This window comes from Bombina bombina, chromosome 4 (assembly GCF_027579735.1).
Source record: "Bombina bombina isolate aBomBom1 chromosome 4, aBomBom1.pri, whole genome shotgun sequence".
Classification (NCBI taxonomy): Eukaryota; Metazoa; Chordata; class Amphibia; order Anura; family Bombinatoridae; genus Bombina; species Bombina bombina.
In genome coordinates, this window is record NC_069502.1 from 1,167,872,469 (window position 1) to 1,167,888,084 (window position 15,616).

At 39.0% G+C, this 15,616-nt stretch overlaps 1 protein-coding gene across 1 annotated transcript in view; it reads left to right on the plus strand.

Annotated features, from left to right (window-relative positions):
- Nucleotides 1–15,616, plus strand: part of GALNT14 (polypeptide N-acetylgalactosaminyltransferase 14) — a 1,042,958-nt gene that overhangs the window by 673,549 nt on the left and 353,793 nt on the right. The window lies entirely within an intron of this gene.

Here is a 15,616-nt window from a genome sequence, read left to right on the forward strand (position 1 = left end):
ATAATAATAATATTTATTTTAAAAATGGTTATACAATTGCATTTTTATTTTTCTAATAGTAATATTATATCTAAGAACAGTATATTATTATTATTATTATATTATTTTTTAATGTTGTAGGGAATTATATACAATATAAAATATAATTTATTTTTACCGTTATAAGAAATATATATATATATACTGTATACACAGTCTTACCACTGTACTCCCTATTCCAATCTATCAGCTGGTGCATAGATCCAAATGATCCATAAAGCACTTCACACACCTCGCAACACGTCTTATAGCTTTTGTAACTCACTCTTTATTCTTCCATAGTCCCAAGGTTTCGGTCCAGCCACTTGACCTTTGTCAAGGGTATCACAGCATAATTCCACAAAAAACAGAATAAGAAACACTCACCACACCACTGTATTTAAACAGAACGCCAAGCCGCTACCTCACAGCACGCGGGAATTGACATCAGTGCACTTCCGGTCAGGGCCTTATACAGAAAAATCTATTAAATGTTATCTAAACATTAATACTTGCCCAATTTAAAACCATTTGGGGCTTTTCCTACACAAAAGATTAAATGAATCACATCAGTTCCAACCTCCAAATCGCACCAGATCATTTACAATTAATAGTGAACTGTTTCTATGGTAACACACCACACCAACACTGCAGATGGCCCTTACATCACTTCCGGTTATCCAACCATATAATTTACGTAAACAAGTCACTATTTACATCATTATATATTCTTACAAAACAGAACATCAAAAGGGTGTTACTTGCAACATTGAACACATTTACCACATCATACCGCCCCGGTGTAATATTGTATACTATTAGCAATGCAATGAAAGAATTAAAAAACAAGACTACCATTATAGTAACGGTTCACACTTGGTGTAGTAGGTAATATCGGTCATGAAAGTAGAACAGAGTAAATAGCAGGTAAATAAATTAGAATCACAACTGTGGGTAAATCTCCTATGGATGTAAGATAAAACTCATCCTAAAGTTGTTATTTGTTTGTGGTGATAAAGGAAAACCTCATGTGTAACTTGTGAGAAGTTACAAGCAAGATACAAACTGATCAAGTTAAAAGGAATGAAGAGTTACTAAATACATCACAACATTATATTTGCAACATACGGCACACAGATATTATAATTGGGCGTTCTGGAGGCTGCCAGCAAACAGTATGCAACGTATTTAGCATGTAATAAAGCAAGAGATTTACCTGGCAAAATATACGGGCCCAGGAAAGATGTAAGATTTACTGAAGGTATAAGCTGCTTGATTGGATGTGAGAGTGAGCAGCAACTGCTGGTAATACACAGCTGATCTGGTCAGGAGAGGATACGGAGGCGTAGTAGAGAGCCGCAAGAAGGTAGGGCAGCTGAGAGCAGAGAGGCTGAGGAATGCGGAAGTCAGAGAAAGCCATTAGAATAGCAGCCGATGCCGATTGTGGCTATGACTTCAGCTTAAAGGCCAGTTTGAGGAATAATTCAATAAGCTCTCGGCAACGATGGGGACACAAGACAGTCTGTAGTTGCCAATTCAGGGCGTAAGGCACAGATCCTTCAGGAGGCAGCAAACGGAAAGGAATGCTGCAGGCTTGACGGAAAACTCACACTGAGTTCAGTGTAAACTGAATTACCAAGCAATGAGGTGTGGTAAAGGTAGGGCATATATTGACAGAGAATTCCAGAGTACCCACCCGGTCTTAAAGGGAGATATATTACATCACCCCCCCCCAGTTCTGGATTCACTATCTTTTGGCAAGAAAGCACGACAATGCTGCCTGTTTATTAAAACCATTAGGAAACAAGATCCCAAGCTTGCAGATCCATTGTACCTCCCTCTGAAGGAGCTACTTCTTCACACCACCTTCTCTGGGTGGTCTCACTATCCTGTCAATAGGCATACATCTCAAATCTACCATTGTATATCTTTATCTTTATCTTTATCGTAGAAAATGTAATGCAACAGGGTGTTCACTATCACCTTCCTTTAAGGCTGTTCTTATTGTAGAGCGATGATTTGCTATCCTCTCCTTGAGGGTGTGCTCCATTTTACCTACAAAGTTAATCTCACATGGACACTTGATAATGTTGACCATCTCTGATATACATGTAAGCATATGCATCAAAGTTACATTCTTTCCAATGCAAGGGTGACTAAATGATGGCCAATGATCAGAGAGTTGCAGGTGGTCCACCTGTCTGAACGATAGCAGCCAGGACTCACTGCTCAACTTCTAACAGTATAGCTGTCCACCCTGATCGGCCCTATTCAGCAAGTCTTTTTAATTCTTGCCTCTTCGGAATCCCACAAGGGGGCAACCTGCACAGGCTCTACCTAGAGATTTATCAGATAACACAATATCCCAATATTGGAATACATATTCATTCCTTACAACATTAAAAATAAATTATTTGATATACTGTATATAATTCCTTACGGCATTAAAAAATATAATAATATATTTATATAACTATAACTAATATATTTATATTTATATAATTACCATTTACCTCCAATGTTACTTCTATACTATAAATCAGATCAGAAAGGTGCATCCTTATTTGCACTTTTATTACAGCAGTGTTACAGTGTTAGTTTTCTAGCTTTTGGACTCTTAAGGCTGTGACACACTGCAAGCAGAGCGACGCGCAGCGTGTAGATGCAGCTGTGCGCGCTCAGTGTGTCTTGCCTTTTCATCTCTGAGCACTCTGCTGCGTCAGGTCGCGTAGCTAAGCGCTCAGAGATGAAATATTTGAACTTCAGAAGCGATGCGACGCGGAGCAAAGCAGCTGCTTTGCTTCGCGCCGCATCGCTTGCAGTGTATCACAGCCTTAAGGCTGAAAAGATATAGTTTTTGATACAGCATATTTAACTTTTTTTTATTTTTTATAATAACTTTATTTATAGTAATAGGATCCATTACACTCAAACAAGTCGTACAAAGAAATAGCATGGATACATTTGGAACAATTTGATCTGATGAAGTATACATATAGTCAGTGTCCTTGTGAGACTATTCATAACATACATCACAGTCCAAACGTCCTTTTTATTTCTGTTGTAGGAATCATAGTACAAAAGGTAAGTATCAAAGAGTGGTCTGGATCCCTTTTTTCAATTTTAAACAAGAAAACAAACAAACAATACAGAACATAAACAAAATTATAACTTACCCACAACAACCCCAGACCTTCCTCCGCAGACCAGGACCCGAGACAATAATGTATGATTTATTTAGAGAGGGAGGTTAATTAGAGCAGCTGGAAAGGCACCAGTTACCTCTCAAATTTTCTTTAAGGATATAAAGGCTATTTCTAAAAGGATAGATTACTCTGTCTCTGTTGGTAAATTTAATAAATATGGTTCCCATTTATACAGAAATCTTTTAATTCTCTTTTCTGGATCCCCCCTAACATCTGCTTGTTCAATTAACATTTGGAGATGAATTTTTTGTTTAAAGTGTTGAAAGGGGGGAGATTTAATCTCTGCCCAACCAGACAAAATTAACTGCCTTGCAAGGATAATAACTGTAGAAATGAAGTCGTCAAAACTGTGCTTTTGTCCTCCTGAAATTAGGAATATAATTTGCTGAGGAGAGAAACATATCTGTGTTTTAACCAGTTTAGTTAACCAGAAGGCAATTTTGTTCCAAAAACTAGACAGCTTGGGACAACTTAAAAACAAATGAATCCAGTCTGGAGAGGGAAGACTACATTTCACACAGATGTCTCTGGCTTCTGGTATCCATTTAGAACGCAAATTGGGAGTTATGTATGCCTGTTGTATGATTTTTAAATATGTTTCCCTTAGGATCGCTGAGATAGTTATGGACTGGATCTTGTTCAAACTGGCCTCTATCACTTCTTCATTTATTGCCAGATCTACATAACCCGACCATTTGGATAGAATCCTTTGCTCTTTATGGCCCTCACAGTGCTGGAGTAACAGATTATAAGTATTAGCAATAGTATAAGATCCCATCCTAGCCAAAACACACAACTTATCTATGTTGGTCACGTCAGTGGTTAGCGTACCCTCGGATTTCAGTTTAAGTATGTAATGTCTACATTGAAAGTAAGCAAAGCTGTGAGTGCTAGGGAGATTAAACATTTTCCATAACTCCTGAAAGGGTATAATATCTAAAGTCAGCGGATTAATTAACTGTCTAAGTGTGATAAGTCCTCTCTGCTGCCACATTCGAAATGCTTCTGTAGTGTACCCCGGGAGGAATTGTAGGTTACCTTGAATTGGCAAGTATTTACTCACAGTCTTTTGTATACCCCAGAATTTACAGATCCTATCCCAGGCTCTCAGGGGGTCCCGATACAAAATATGTGTCTGTATATATATTGGCAGGGAGGAGAGATCTGCATGTGGGAGAAATGCGATGTTTATTGGATTGATTAGACATGCCTCAAGAGCAGGGATCGCAAAGTGATTGTTTCCGACAAGCCAGTCTACTGTTAGTTTAGCCAGGGTCACCCAATTATACCATATAATATTTGGAAGCCTGAGTCCTCCTCTGCCGAATGGCATGAAAAGAAAGGATTTCCCTATTCTAGGCTTTTTCCCCTTCCAGATGAAGCGTCCCATAGCTGCCTGTAGGGAATTAGTATCTCGACGCGTGAGGAGAAGAGGAAGCATCTGCAACTGGTATAGAAGCTTAGGGAACACCACCATTTTAAAAATCTGAACTCTGCCTGAGAGGGAGATCGGCAACTTCGCCCATCCAACAAGCATCTGGATAACCCGTTTAACAGTGTCCCCGTAATTTAATTGGTATATTTTGTTAGGATTAATATGTATGCGGATACCTAAATACTTAAAAGAGCCATTTGTAACTCCAATTCCTCCATATGAAATTGCAGTATTTTTTAAGTTTTGCAACCATTTTATCTCTGACTTGTCTATATTGACTTATAGCCCGAGAAGGACCTAAAGTCATCAACCAATGCCAAGATTTTACCCAAATTAGCACCTGGGTTTTCGACGAAAAGTAACAAGTCATCCGCATATAATGATAAATGTTCTCTGTGACCCTGATATGGCAAGCCAGAGGCTCTATAGCCAAGTCAAAAAACAAAGGGGAGAGTGGGCAACCCTGTCTCGTACCTCTTTGCAACACAAAAGAAGATGAAAGACCTCCATTAATTATCAAAGCCGTCTTAGGATTCATGTATAGTCTCTGGAAAATGCCCTACAAAGCCAAATCTCTCTAAAGCAGTATGCAGGTGGTCCCACTCAATCCTATCAAAAGCCTTCTCCGCGTCAAGTGCTAAGAGACAGGCGCCAGGGTCAGGAGGCGAACTGGCTTAGAGGAGTGGGTATTGTACCAATAATGGGCTGTAATTGCCAAAGTTTTACATATATTAGTCACAGATGAACAGTCTTTAATAAAGCCTGTTTGATCCGTATGCACTGTGGAAGGCATAATCTGAGATAATCTGTCTGCTAATATTTTGGTCAGAAGCTTATAGTCTCCATTGAGTAGAGAAATTGGACGGTAAGAGGCAGTGTTAGTAGGGTCTCTGTCAGGTTTGAGTATTAAGGAAATATTGGCCTCAGAGAATCTGCTGTTTATCGTCGTAGTTCCATGTAGGTAGGCTGTGTACAGTGAAGAGAGAATGGGCGCCACGTCGTCACTTAACAATTTGTAGTATTCTGAAGGTAAGCCGTCTGGTCCTGCAACTTTTCCTAGCTTAATATTGTGTATTGCTTTAATAACCTCTTGCACACTAATCTTGTCATTTAGAGATGTCTTTTGTTCTTCAGATAGGCTAGGGAGTTTTAAAGAGTTCCAGAAATTCTGCTTTTTTTGTAAGTCCACTACTTGACTAGAGTACAGGGAAGAGTAATAATTCACAAATTCAGCCATAATTTCTTTAGAGTCCGAAACTAACTGCATCTGGGACTTAATGGCCGAAATATAAGATTTCGGTTCATAGGCTCTAACTATATTCGCCAGAAGTTTACCCGATTTATTCCCATGCCTAAAATATCTCCCTTGTCTAGATATAGAAAATCCAAAATCACGCTGCGCCAAGAAGGTGTCTCTAGCTAGCTTAAGGTCATAATAATGTTGCCTAGTTAACGGTGTGGGAGTAGCTAAATAATTATTATATGCATTTGTGAGGTTAGCAAGAAACTCTTTGTCAATCCGTTTGAGGTTTTTGTTATGATGAGCAGTACAGGAGGTAATGCATCTCCTCATCACTGCCTTTGAAGCATGCCAAAATAAGTCTGGGTCGTCGATGTGTTGTGTGTTATCTGTCATATAATGTGTCCAGGAGGTTTGAAGATGTTTGCGAAACTCTACATTACTATAAAGGTACAAGGGAAACCTCCATGTTTTACTTGAAGCAACGGCAGGAGCAGGTTGTAAAATCAGTGAGATCGGGGCATTGTCTGAGATTGTCACTTGGCTTATAGAGGTGCAGGGGATCTGAGGAGTGATATATTCTTTTAATGAGGTCTGGGTAAAGTATATAAGACTAAATGTAAGGAAACACACTGGATCTCTGAGGGGGTGATATATCTGGGTTATGCATGGGGACTGATGAGCCAGAAATATAAGGCACACTGTATGATATAACGGCAAACAAAACTGAACATTAAACTGTGCAGCTCTCTCTAGTAACCAATCAGCAGGGAAAAAACATAATAAGTACTTCCCACTCTTTAGAGGCTCCAAGTTACATGCTGCATTGCCACCATGGGAGATGGCGAGCGAGGCCCAATCAGGCCCACCCACTTTTCGGGGTAAATCATGTGAATAAAGATGATAAGCAAACTCAGTCATCTCCCTGGTGTAACTTGCAAGTATGGTACATAATAAACCTGTCACTGAAACTTTATATAGCAATAAAAACAATGAGAACTTCTGTATATGAAGGTTACTATACATTTTGTGGTATTAATAAGATAAAACAGTGCTGCAACATATACTTATCAACCATTGTCCTGCCTCCTTTCAGAGGTTAAGTAAGCTTGGACTGCTGCTGGTGAGTGAAATATCTTGGGCCCTGAAGCCGTGAGCAGTTTCAGCTTAGCTGGATATAACAGGGCAACCTTATGTCCCTGCTCATGAAGTTGTGAGCAGAGAGGAGAGAATTCCTTGCGTCTTTTTGTTACATCCATTGAAAAATCTTGGAACAACAGAAGGCGTCGATCTTCGTGTTTGAGTTCCTTAATATTTCTGTAGGCTCTTAGTATGGCTAATTTGTCTTGACAGTTCAAACACTTAAAGATGACTTGACGGGGTCTTTCCTTAGAGTTCTCTAGGAATCTGTCTGGGCCTATTCGATGGGCTCTTTCAATGTCTAGGGGTTGGTAATCTGACGACATTTCTAGCAATTTGGGCAGTGTGTCACAAATTGCAGTAAGTCTTTTTTCTTGATCGATTCTGGCACTCCCACTATCCTCAAGTTGTTTCTTCTGCTGCGATTCTCAAGGTCTTAAACCTTGTCCTGCAAGTATTGATTTTGTTTCAGGAGGTTTTTGAGAGAACTATCTGATTCTTGTTACCTGTCTTCGACCTCTGAAATTCAATGTTCAGCAGCAGTGATGCGTGTGGAGAATGCTCTCATCTCACTTGTGATTGTGTCCACCCCAACCTGCAATGAATCCATTTTTGGCAGAAAGAATGTTTTAAGTTCTTGTAATAGAGATCCATGGTCATTTGAGAAGCTTCTGCTAGCATCCATCTGAGATGGTTCACCAGTCTGGACATCAGCCACTGATTTAAGTTTTCTATCTTGTGTCCTTGACCTATGGCACATGGTGTCTGTTTTAGGCGGAGACAGCCTTGGGAAATAATCGTCAACTTTCATAGAATCCCAGACAAAAGTAAGCTGGATCTAGCAGTTCTTATTGTAAATGAGGTGTTAATACCAATGAATCAATGTATGTTCCAAGAAACAACCTAAAATCTGCAACTATTCAAAAAGGCAGGCATCACACATAAGAATTGTGCATAGAGGTATAGTGTGCAGGTCACAGCACAGTTTAACATATACGGTAAATACCAATCCATGAAAAAGGAAGCACATTAATCATGTATAGGCTCTTTTAGGAGTGGGCGACAGGCAATAGTTAACTGAAGTGTCCCTTTTTACCTTCTCTCAGCCGGGTGCTTTGCGGGACTCACACAGTTTAGGCCCCACGTGTATGTCGACTTGCCATAAATTATACTGTGAGACTGCAGGCAAAACTGAGGTACATGAAAGCGTTAAACAGCGGTTGAATTATTATATCTGGAGTCCTAGATCAAGTTTTCTAAATAGCGTAGTATCTGCAATTGTTCAGAAAGGCAGGCATCACATATAAGAATTGTGCATAGAAGTATAGCGTGCAGGCCACAGGGCAGTTTAACATATACGGTAAATACCAATCCATGAAGAAGAAGGCACATTAATCATGTATAGTCTCTTGTAGGAGTGGGCGACAGGCAATAGTTAACTGAAGTGTCACCTTTTACCCTCTCTCAGCCGAGTGCTCTGCGGGACCCACACACGTGTATGTCGACTTGCCAGAAACCACACTGTGAGACCACAGGCGAAACTGAGGTACATGAAAGCGTTAAATAATGGTTCAATTATTATGTCTGTAGCCTTGGATCAAGTTATACTATGTGATCTAGTATCTGTAACTGTTCAAGGAGGCAGAAAATTAGCAGGGACCATACACAGACGAGTTACATGTAGAGAAAAAAAGTGTGCAGATCATAAAACAATCTGAAGCATACAGTAAATACCAATCCATGAAAAAACTAATCATCATGCGATAGTGCAATAATAAGGCATAGTCTCTTTTGGAGTAGGCCACAGTAAATGGTTAGCTGGAGTGCTCTCCTTTACCTTCCTTCATCCATGCACTTTGCGCAGCCCACAGTGTGTATGGCAGGTCATCGGAGCGTAGACAGAATGTATTAGGCCCATAGAGATGGATGTGGTTGCCAACAAGGCTGTCTTACCCTCTTGCAAAGTATCGGGTTTGTTCGTAGGCTGCTTTCAATAGGTCTGTGGCGTTGCTCCTAATATGGCGCCTTTCGCGCCTCTCCTTTGCCTTTTTTCCTTCCGTGGACCAGGACCGATGTTAAAGTCCTGCATGCAAGAGCCCTGCTCCATTTTTCAACCAAAATGTAGCGGCCAGTACTTGGTCCTCCACTTGGTAAGATGTAAGGCACGGGGGTGGACAAATAAAGCAGTTTTAGTAACTTTTAATAGAGATTAGTTACGGAGCTCTGTCTTCTTGCTGCTGGTCCGAAGCCCCGCCCACCGGAAGTCTCGCATATTTAACTTTTATGTTTTCTGTTTCATCCCAGAATTTAAGGGACACAATCTTCTAAATTTGTATTTAATTAAAAAGATTGCAATTTAACCATTAAGAATTTAAATATTCTGTTTTTGTTTTTTTTGTGTTATCAGAAAGTGCCTATCAGCCACTATAGAACATTAGTAAGAATACACCTGATACTTTTGTATTACTTTCAATTGAAACTCAACAATTATATTTATTTATTTTTAAACACGAGAAAAAATGTAAACACTTATAAATGTTACTCTTTCATATGGATAATTAAATGTTACAATGTTCATTTAACTGACTCATAATATGAAGCCATAAAGCATTTCAGGAAAATGTTTATAAAAGTAATTTATTTAAATACAAAGTCAGCTGTAGAGCCAATGGCAAGAGACGTATAAGTGCAGCCACCAATCACCAGCTAGCTCTCAGTAATGCATTATTATTCCTGAGCCTATCTAGGTATGCTTTTCAACAAAGGATACCAAGTGAACAAAGTCAATTTAAAAACAGAAGTAAATTGAATAATCTCTTAAAACTGTATGCTCTATATGAACTATGAAAGTTTACATTTGAATTTCATGTCTCTTTAATGCATTTAAAGTGTAAATATTAAAAGATACAGGGCTAGATAACAAGTGGCACGCTAACTGTAGCACACAAGCAATATGGGTGTTTTCTTGGCTTTTTGCACTCAACGGAAATAGCGTGTGTATTGCGAGTTGAAAGTAAATGCGTTCGCATAAGCGTAATCAGTGTCTGGTTAGAGCGACTTGTGTAAAAGGTAGGGGAAGAAAAAAGTGTCATTAAACATAACATATAACACTGTTTGATAAAAATTATTTAAAAAAAAATATTTCATAAGCTCTAAGGGCTCAAAGATAGAAGCAATAAGGTGTTTGTAAAAAAAAAAGGCTGCAATTAAATATATATTTCTATATATATCTGATAGGTTTCACGTACAATACATATCTATATATCTATAGGAATTTTGTCTGGCAGCCTACAATGCTCACACAGACCATTATTGACAGTGCAACTTAAAGGGTAATCGTAATGTAGAGAATAAATTAAAAAAATATATATTCCCATGAAGTTAACCTCCTACTGCTTGTGTTCTGTTAAAGGGACACTAAATCCAAAAATTTTCTTTTGTGATTCAGATTGAGCATGAAATTTTAAGCAACTTTCTAATTTACTCCTATTATTACATTTTCTTCATTCTCTTGGTATCTTTATTTAAAATGCAAAAATGCATTTTTGCTGAATAACCTGGGTTGTTCTTGCTGATTGGTGGATAAATTCACCCACCAATAAAAAGTACTGTCCAGTGTACTGAACCAAAAAAAAAAAAAAAAAAAAAAAAAACCTTAGATGCCTTCTTTTTCAAATAAAGATAGCAAGAGAACAAAGAAAAATTGATAATAGAAGTAAATTAGAAAGTTACTTAAAATTGAATGCTCTATCTGAATCATAAAAGAAGAAAAATGGGTTCAGTGTCCCTTTAATCTTGCCTTAACCCTTTAATGACCACAGCACTTTTCCATTTTCTGACCATTTGGGACCAAGGCTATTTTTAAATTTTTGCTGTGTTTGTGTTTAGCTGTAATTTTCCTCTTACTCATTTACTGTACCCACACATATTATATACCGTTTTTCTCGCCATTAAATTGATTTTCTAAAGATACCATTATTTTCATCATATCTTATAATTTACTATAAATTTTTTTATAAAATATGAGGAAAAAATGGAAAAAAACAAACTTTTTCTAACTTTGACCCCCCAAATCTGTTGCACATCTACAACCACCAAAAAACACCCATGCTAAAAAGTTTCTAAATTTTGTCCTGAGTTTAGAAATACCCAATGTTTACATCTTCTTTGCTTTTTTTGTAAGTTATAGGGCCATAAATACAAGTAGCACTTTGCTATTTTCAAACCATTATCTTTTCAAAACTAGCACTAGTTACATTAGAACACTAATATCTTTAGGAATCTCTGAATATCCATTAACATGTAAATATTTTTTTTTAGAAGACATCCCAAAGTATTGATCTAGGCCCATTTTGGTATATTTCATGCCACCATTTCACCGTCAAATGCGATCAAATACAAAAAATCGTTCACTTTTTCAAAAAAAATTTCACAAACTTTTGGTTTCTCACTGAAATTATTTACAAACAGCTTGTGCAATTATGGCATAAATGGTTGTAAATTCTTCTCTGGGATCCCCTTTGTTCAGAAATAGCAGACATATATGGCTTTGGCATTGCTTTTTGGTAATTAGAAGGCCACTAAATGCCACTGCGCACCACACGTGTATTATGCCCAGCAGTGAAGGGGTTAATTAGGGAGCATGTAGGGAGCTTTTTGGGATAATTGTAGCTTTAGTGTAGTGTAGTAGACAACCCAAAGTATTGATCTAGGCCCATTTTGGTATATTTCAGGCCACCATTTCACCGTAAATGCGATTAAATAAAAAAAAAAACGTTAAATTTTTCACAATTTTAGGTTTCTCACTGAAATCATTTACAAACAGCTTGTGCAATTATGGCACAAATAGTTGTAAATGCTTCTCTGGGATCCCCTTTGTTCAGAAATAGCAGACATATATGGCTTTGGCGTTGCTTTTTGTTAATTAGAAGGCCACTAAATGCCGATGCACATCACATGTGTATTATGGCTAGCAGTGAAGGGGTTAATTATGTAGCTTGTAGGGAGCTTGCAGGGTTAATTTTAGCTTTAGTGTAGAGCTCAGCCTCCCACCTTAAACATCAGACCCCCTGATCCCTCCCAAACAGCTCCCTTCCCTCCCCCACCCCACAATTGTCCCGCCATCTTAAGTACTGGCAGAAACTCTGCCAGTACTAAAATAAAAGGTATATTTGGGGTTTTTTAAGTTTTTTTAAGCATATTTACATATGCTGCTTTGTAGTATCCCCCTTAGCCCCCAACCTCACTGATCCCACACCAAACAGCTCTCTAACCCTCCCCCTCTGCCTTAGCGGGCGCCATCTTGGGTACTGGCAGTTTAGTAAAAAAAGGAATCTTTTTTTTTTTTAAATCCCCTTTTCTGTAGTGTAGCTTCCCCCGACCAACCTCCCACCAGTTGCAGATCACTTAGAAACTTTACATAACATTTTTCTTTTCTTATTTATTATAGCTATTTTCAGATTTTTTTTTCTGTAGTGTAGCGGTTCCCTCCCGCTCCCGCCCCGTGCACGCGCCCGCCCGCCGAGTACAGGGAAGAGTAATAATTCACAAATTCAGCCATAATTTCTTTAGAGTCCGAAACTAACTGCATCTGGGACTTAATGGCCGAAATATAAGATTTCGGTTCATAGGCTCTAACTATATTCGCCAGAAGTTTACCCGATTTATTCCCATGCCTAAAATATCTCCCTTGTCTAGATATAGAAAATCCAAAATCACGCTGCGCCAAGAAGGTGTCTCTAGCTAGCTTAAGGTCATAATAATGTTGCCTAGTTAACGGTGTGGGAGTAGCTAAATAATTATTATATGCATTTGTGAGGTTAGCAAGAAACTCTTTGTCAATCCGTTTGAGGTTTTTGTTATGATGAGCAGTACAGGAGGTAATGCATCTCCTCATCACTGCCTTTGAAGCATGCCAAAATAAGTCTGGGTCGTCGATGTGTTGTGTGTTATCTGTCATATAATGTGTCCAGGAGGTTTGAAGATGTTTGCGAAACTCTACATTACTATAAAGGTACAAGGGAAACCTCCATGTTTTACTTGAAGCAACGGCAGGAGCAGGTTGTAAAATCAGTGAGATCGGGGCATTGTCTGAGATTGTCACTTGGCTTATAGAGGTGCAGGGGATCTGAGGAGTGATATATTCTTTTAATGAGGTCTGGGTAAAGTATATAAGACTAAATGTAAGGAAACACACTGGATCTCTGAGGGGGTGATATATCTGGGTTATGCATGGGGACTGATGAGCCAGAAATATAAGGCACACTGTATGATATAACGGCAAACAAAACTGAACATTAAACTGTGCAGCTCTCTCTAGTAACCAATCAGCAGGGAAAAAACATGGTAAGTACTTCCCACTCTTTAGAGGCTCCAAGTTACATGCTGCATTGCCACCATGGGAGATGGCGAGCGAGGCCCAATCAGGCCCACCCACTTTTCGGGGTAAATCATGTGAATAAAGATGATAAGCAAACTCAGTCATCTCCCTGGTGTAACTTGCAAGTATGGTACATAATAAACCTGTCACTGAAACTTTATATAGCAATAAAAACAATGAGAACTTCTGTATATGAAGGTTACTATACATTTTGTGGTATTAATAAGATAAAACAGTGCTGCAACATATACTTATCAACCATTGTCCTGCCTCCTTTCAGAGGTTAAGTAAGCTTGGACTGCTGCTGGTGAGTGAAATATCTTGGGCCCTGAAGCCGTGAGCAGTTTCAGCTTAGCTGGATATAACAGGGCAACCTTATGTCCCTGCTCATGAAGTTGTGAGCAGAGAGGAGAGAATTCCTTGCGTCTTTTTGTTACATCCATTGAAAAATCTTGGAACAACAGAAGGCGTCGATCTTCGTGTTTGAGTTCCTTAATATTTCTGTAGGCTCTTAGTATGGCTAATTTGTCTTGACAGTTCAAACACTTAAAGATGACTTGACGGGGTCTTTCCTTAGAGTTCTCTAGGAATCTGTCTGGGCCTATTCGATGGGCTCTTTCAATGTCTAGGGGTTGGTAATCTGACGACATTTCTAGCAATTTGGGCAGTGTGTCACAAATTGCAGTAAGTCTTTTTTCTTGATCGATTCTGGCACTCCCACTATCCTCAAGTTGTTTCTTCTGCTGCGATTCTCAAGGTCTTAAACCTTGTCCTGCAAGTATTGATTTTGTTTCAGGAGGTTTTTGAGAGAACTATCTGATTCTTGTTACCTGTCTTCGACCTCTGAAATTCAATGTTCAGCAGCAGTGATGCGTGTGGAGAATGCTCTCATCTCACTTGTGATTGTGTCCACCCCAACCTGCAATGAATCCATTTTTGGCAGAAAGAATGTTTTAAGTTCTTGTAATAGAGATCCATGGTCATTTGAGAAGCTTCTGCTAGCATCCATCTGAGATGGTTCACCAGTCTGGACATCAGCCACTGATTTAAGTTTTCTATCTTGTGTCCTTGACCTATGGCACATGGTGTCTGTTTTAGGCGGAGACAGCCTTGGGAAATAATCGTCAACTTTCATAGAATCCCAGACAAAAGTAAGCTGGATCTAGCAGTTCTTATTGTAAATGAGGTGTTAATACCAATGAATCAATGTATGTTCCAAGAAACAACCTAAAATCTGCAACTATTCAAAAAGGCAGGCATCACACATAAGAATTGTGCATAGAGGTATAGTGTGCAGGTCACAGCACAGTTTAACATATACGGTAAATACCAATCCATGAAAAAGGAAGCACATTAATCATGTATAGGCTCTTTTAGGAGTGGGCGACAGGCAATAGTTAACTGAAGTGTCCCTTTTTACCTTCTCTCAGCCGGGTGCTTTGCGGGACTCACACAGTTTAGGCCCCACGTGTATGTCGACTTGCCATAAATTATACTGTGAGACTGCAGGCAAAACTGAGGTACATGAAAGCGTTAAACAGCGGTTGAATTATTATATCTGGAGTCCTAGATCAAGTTTTCTAAATAGCGTAGTATCTGCAATTGTTCAGAAAGGCAGGCATCACATATAAGAATTGTGCATAGAAGTATAGCGTGCAGGCCACAGGGCAGTTTAACATATACGGTAAATACCAATCCATGAAGAAGAAGGCACATTAATCATGTATAGTCTCTTGTAGGAGTGGGCGACAGGCAATAGTTAACTGAAGTGTCACCTTTTACCCTCTCTCAGCCGAGTGCTCTGCGGGACCCACACACGTGTATGTCGACTTGCCAGAAACCACACTGTGAGACCACAGGCGAAACTGAGGTACATGAAAGCGTTAAATAATGGTTCAATTATTATGTCTGTAGCCTTGGATCAAGTTATACTATGTGATCTAGTATCTGTAACTGTTCAAGGAGGCAGAAAATTAGCAGGGACCATACACAGACGAGTTACATGTAGAGAAAAAAAGTGTGCAGATCATAAAACAATCTGAAGCATACAGTAAATACCAATCCATGAAAAAACTAATCATCATGCGATAGTGCAATAATAAGGCATAGTCTCTTTTGGAGTAGGCCACAGTAAATGGTTAGCTGGAGTGCTCTCCTTTACCTTCCTTCATCCATGCACTTTGCGCAGCCCACAGTGT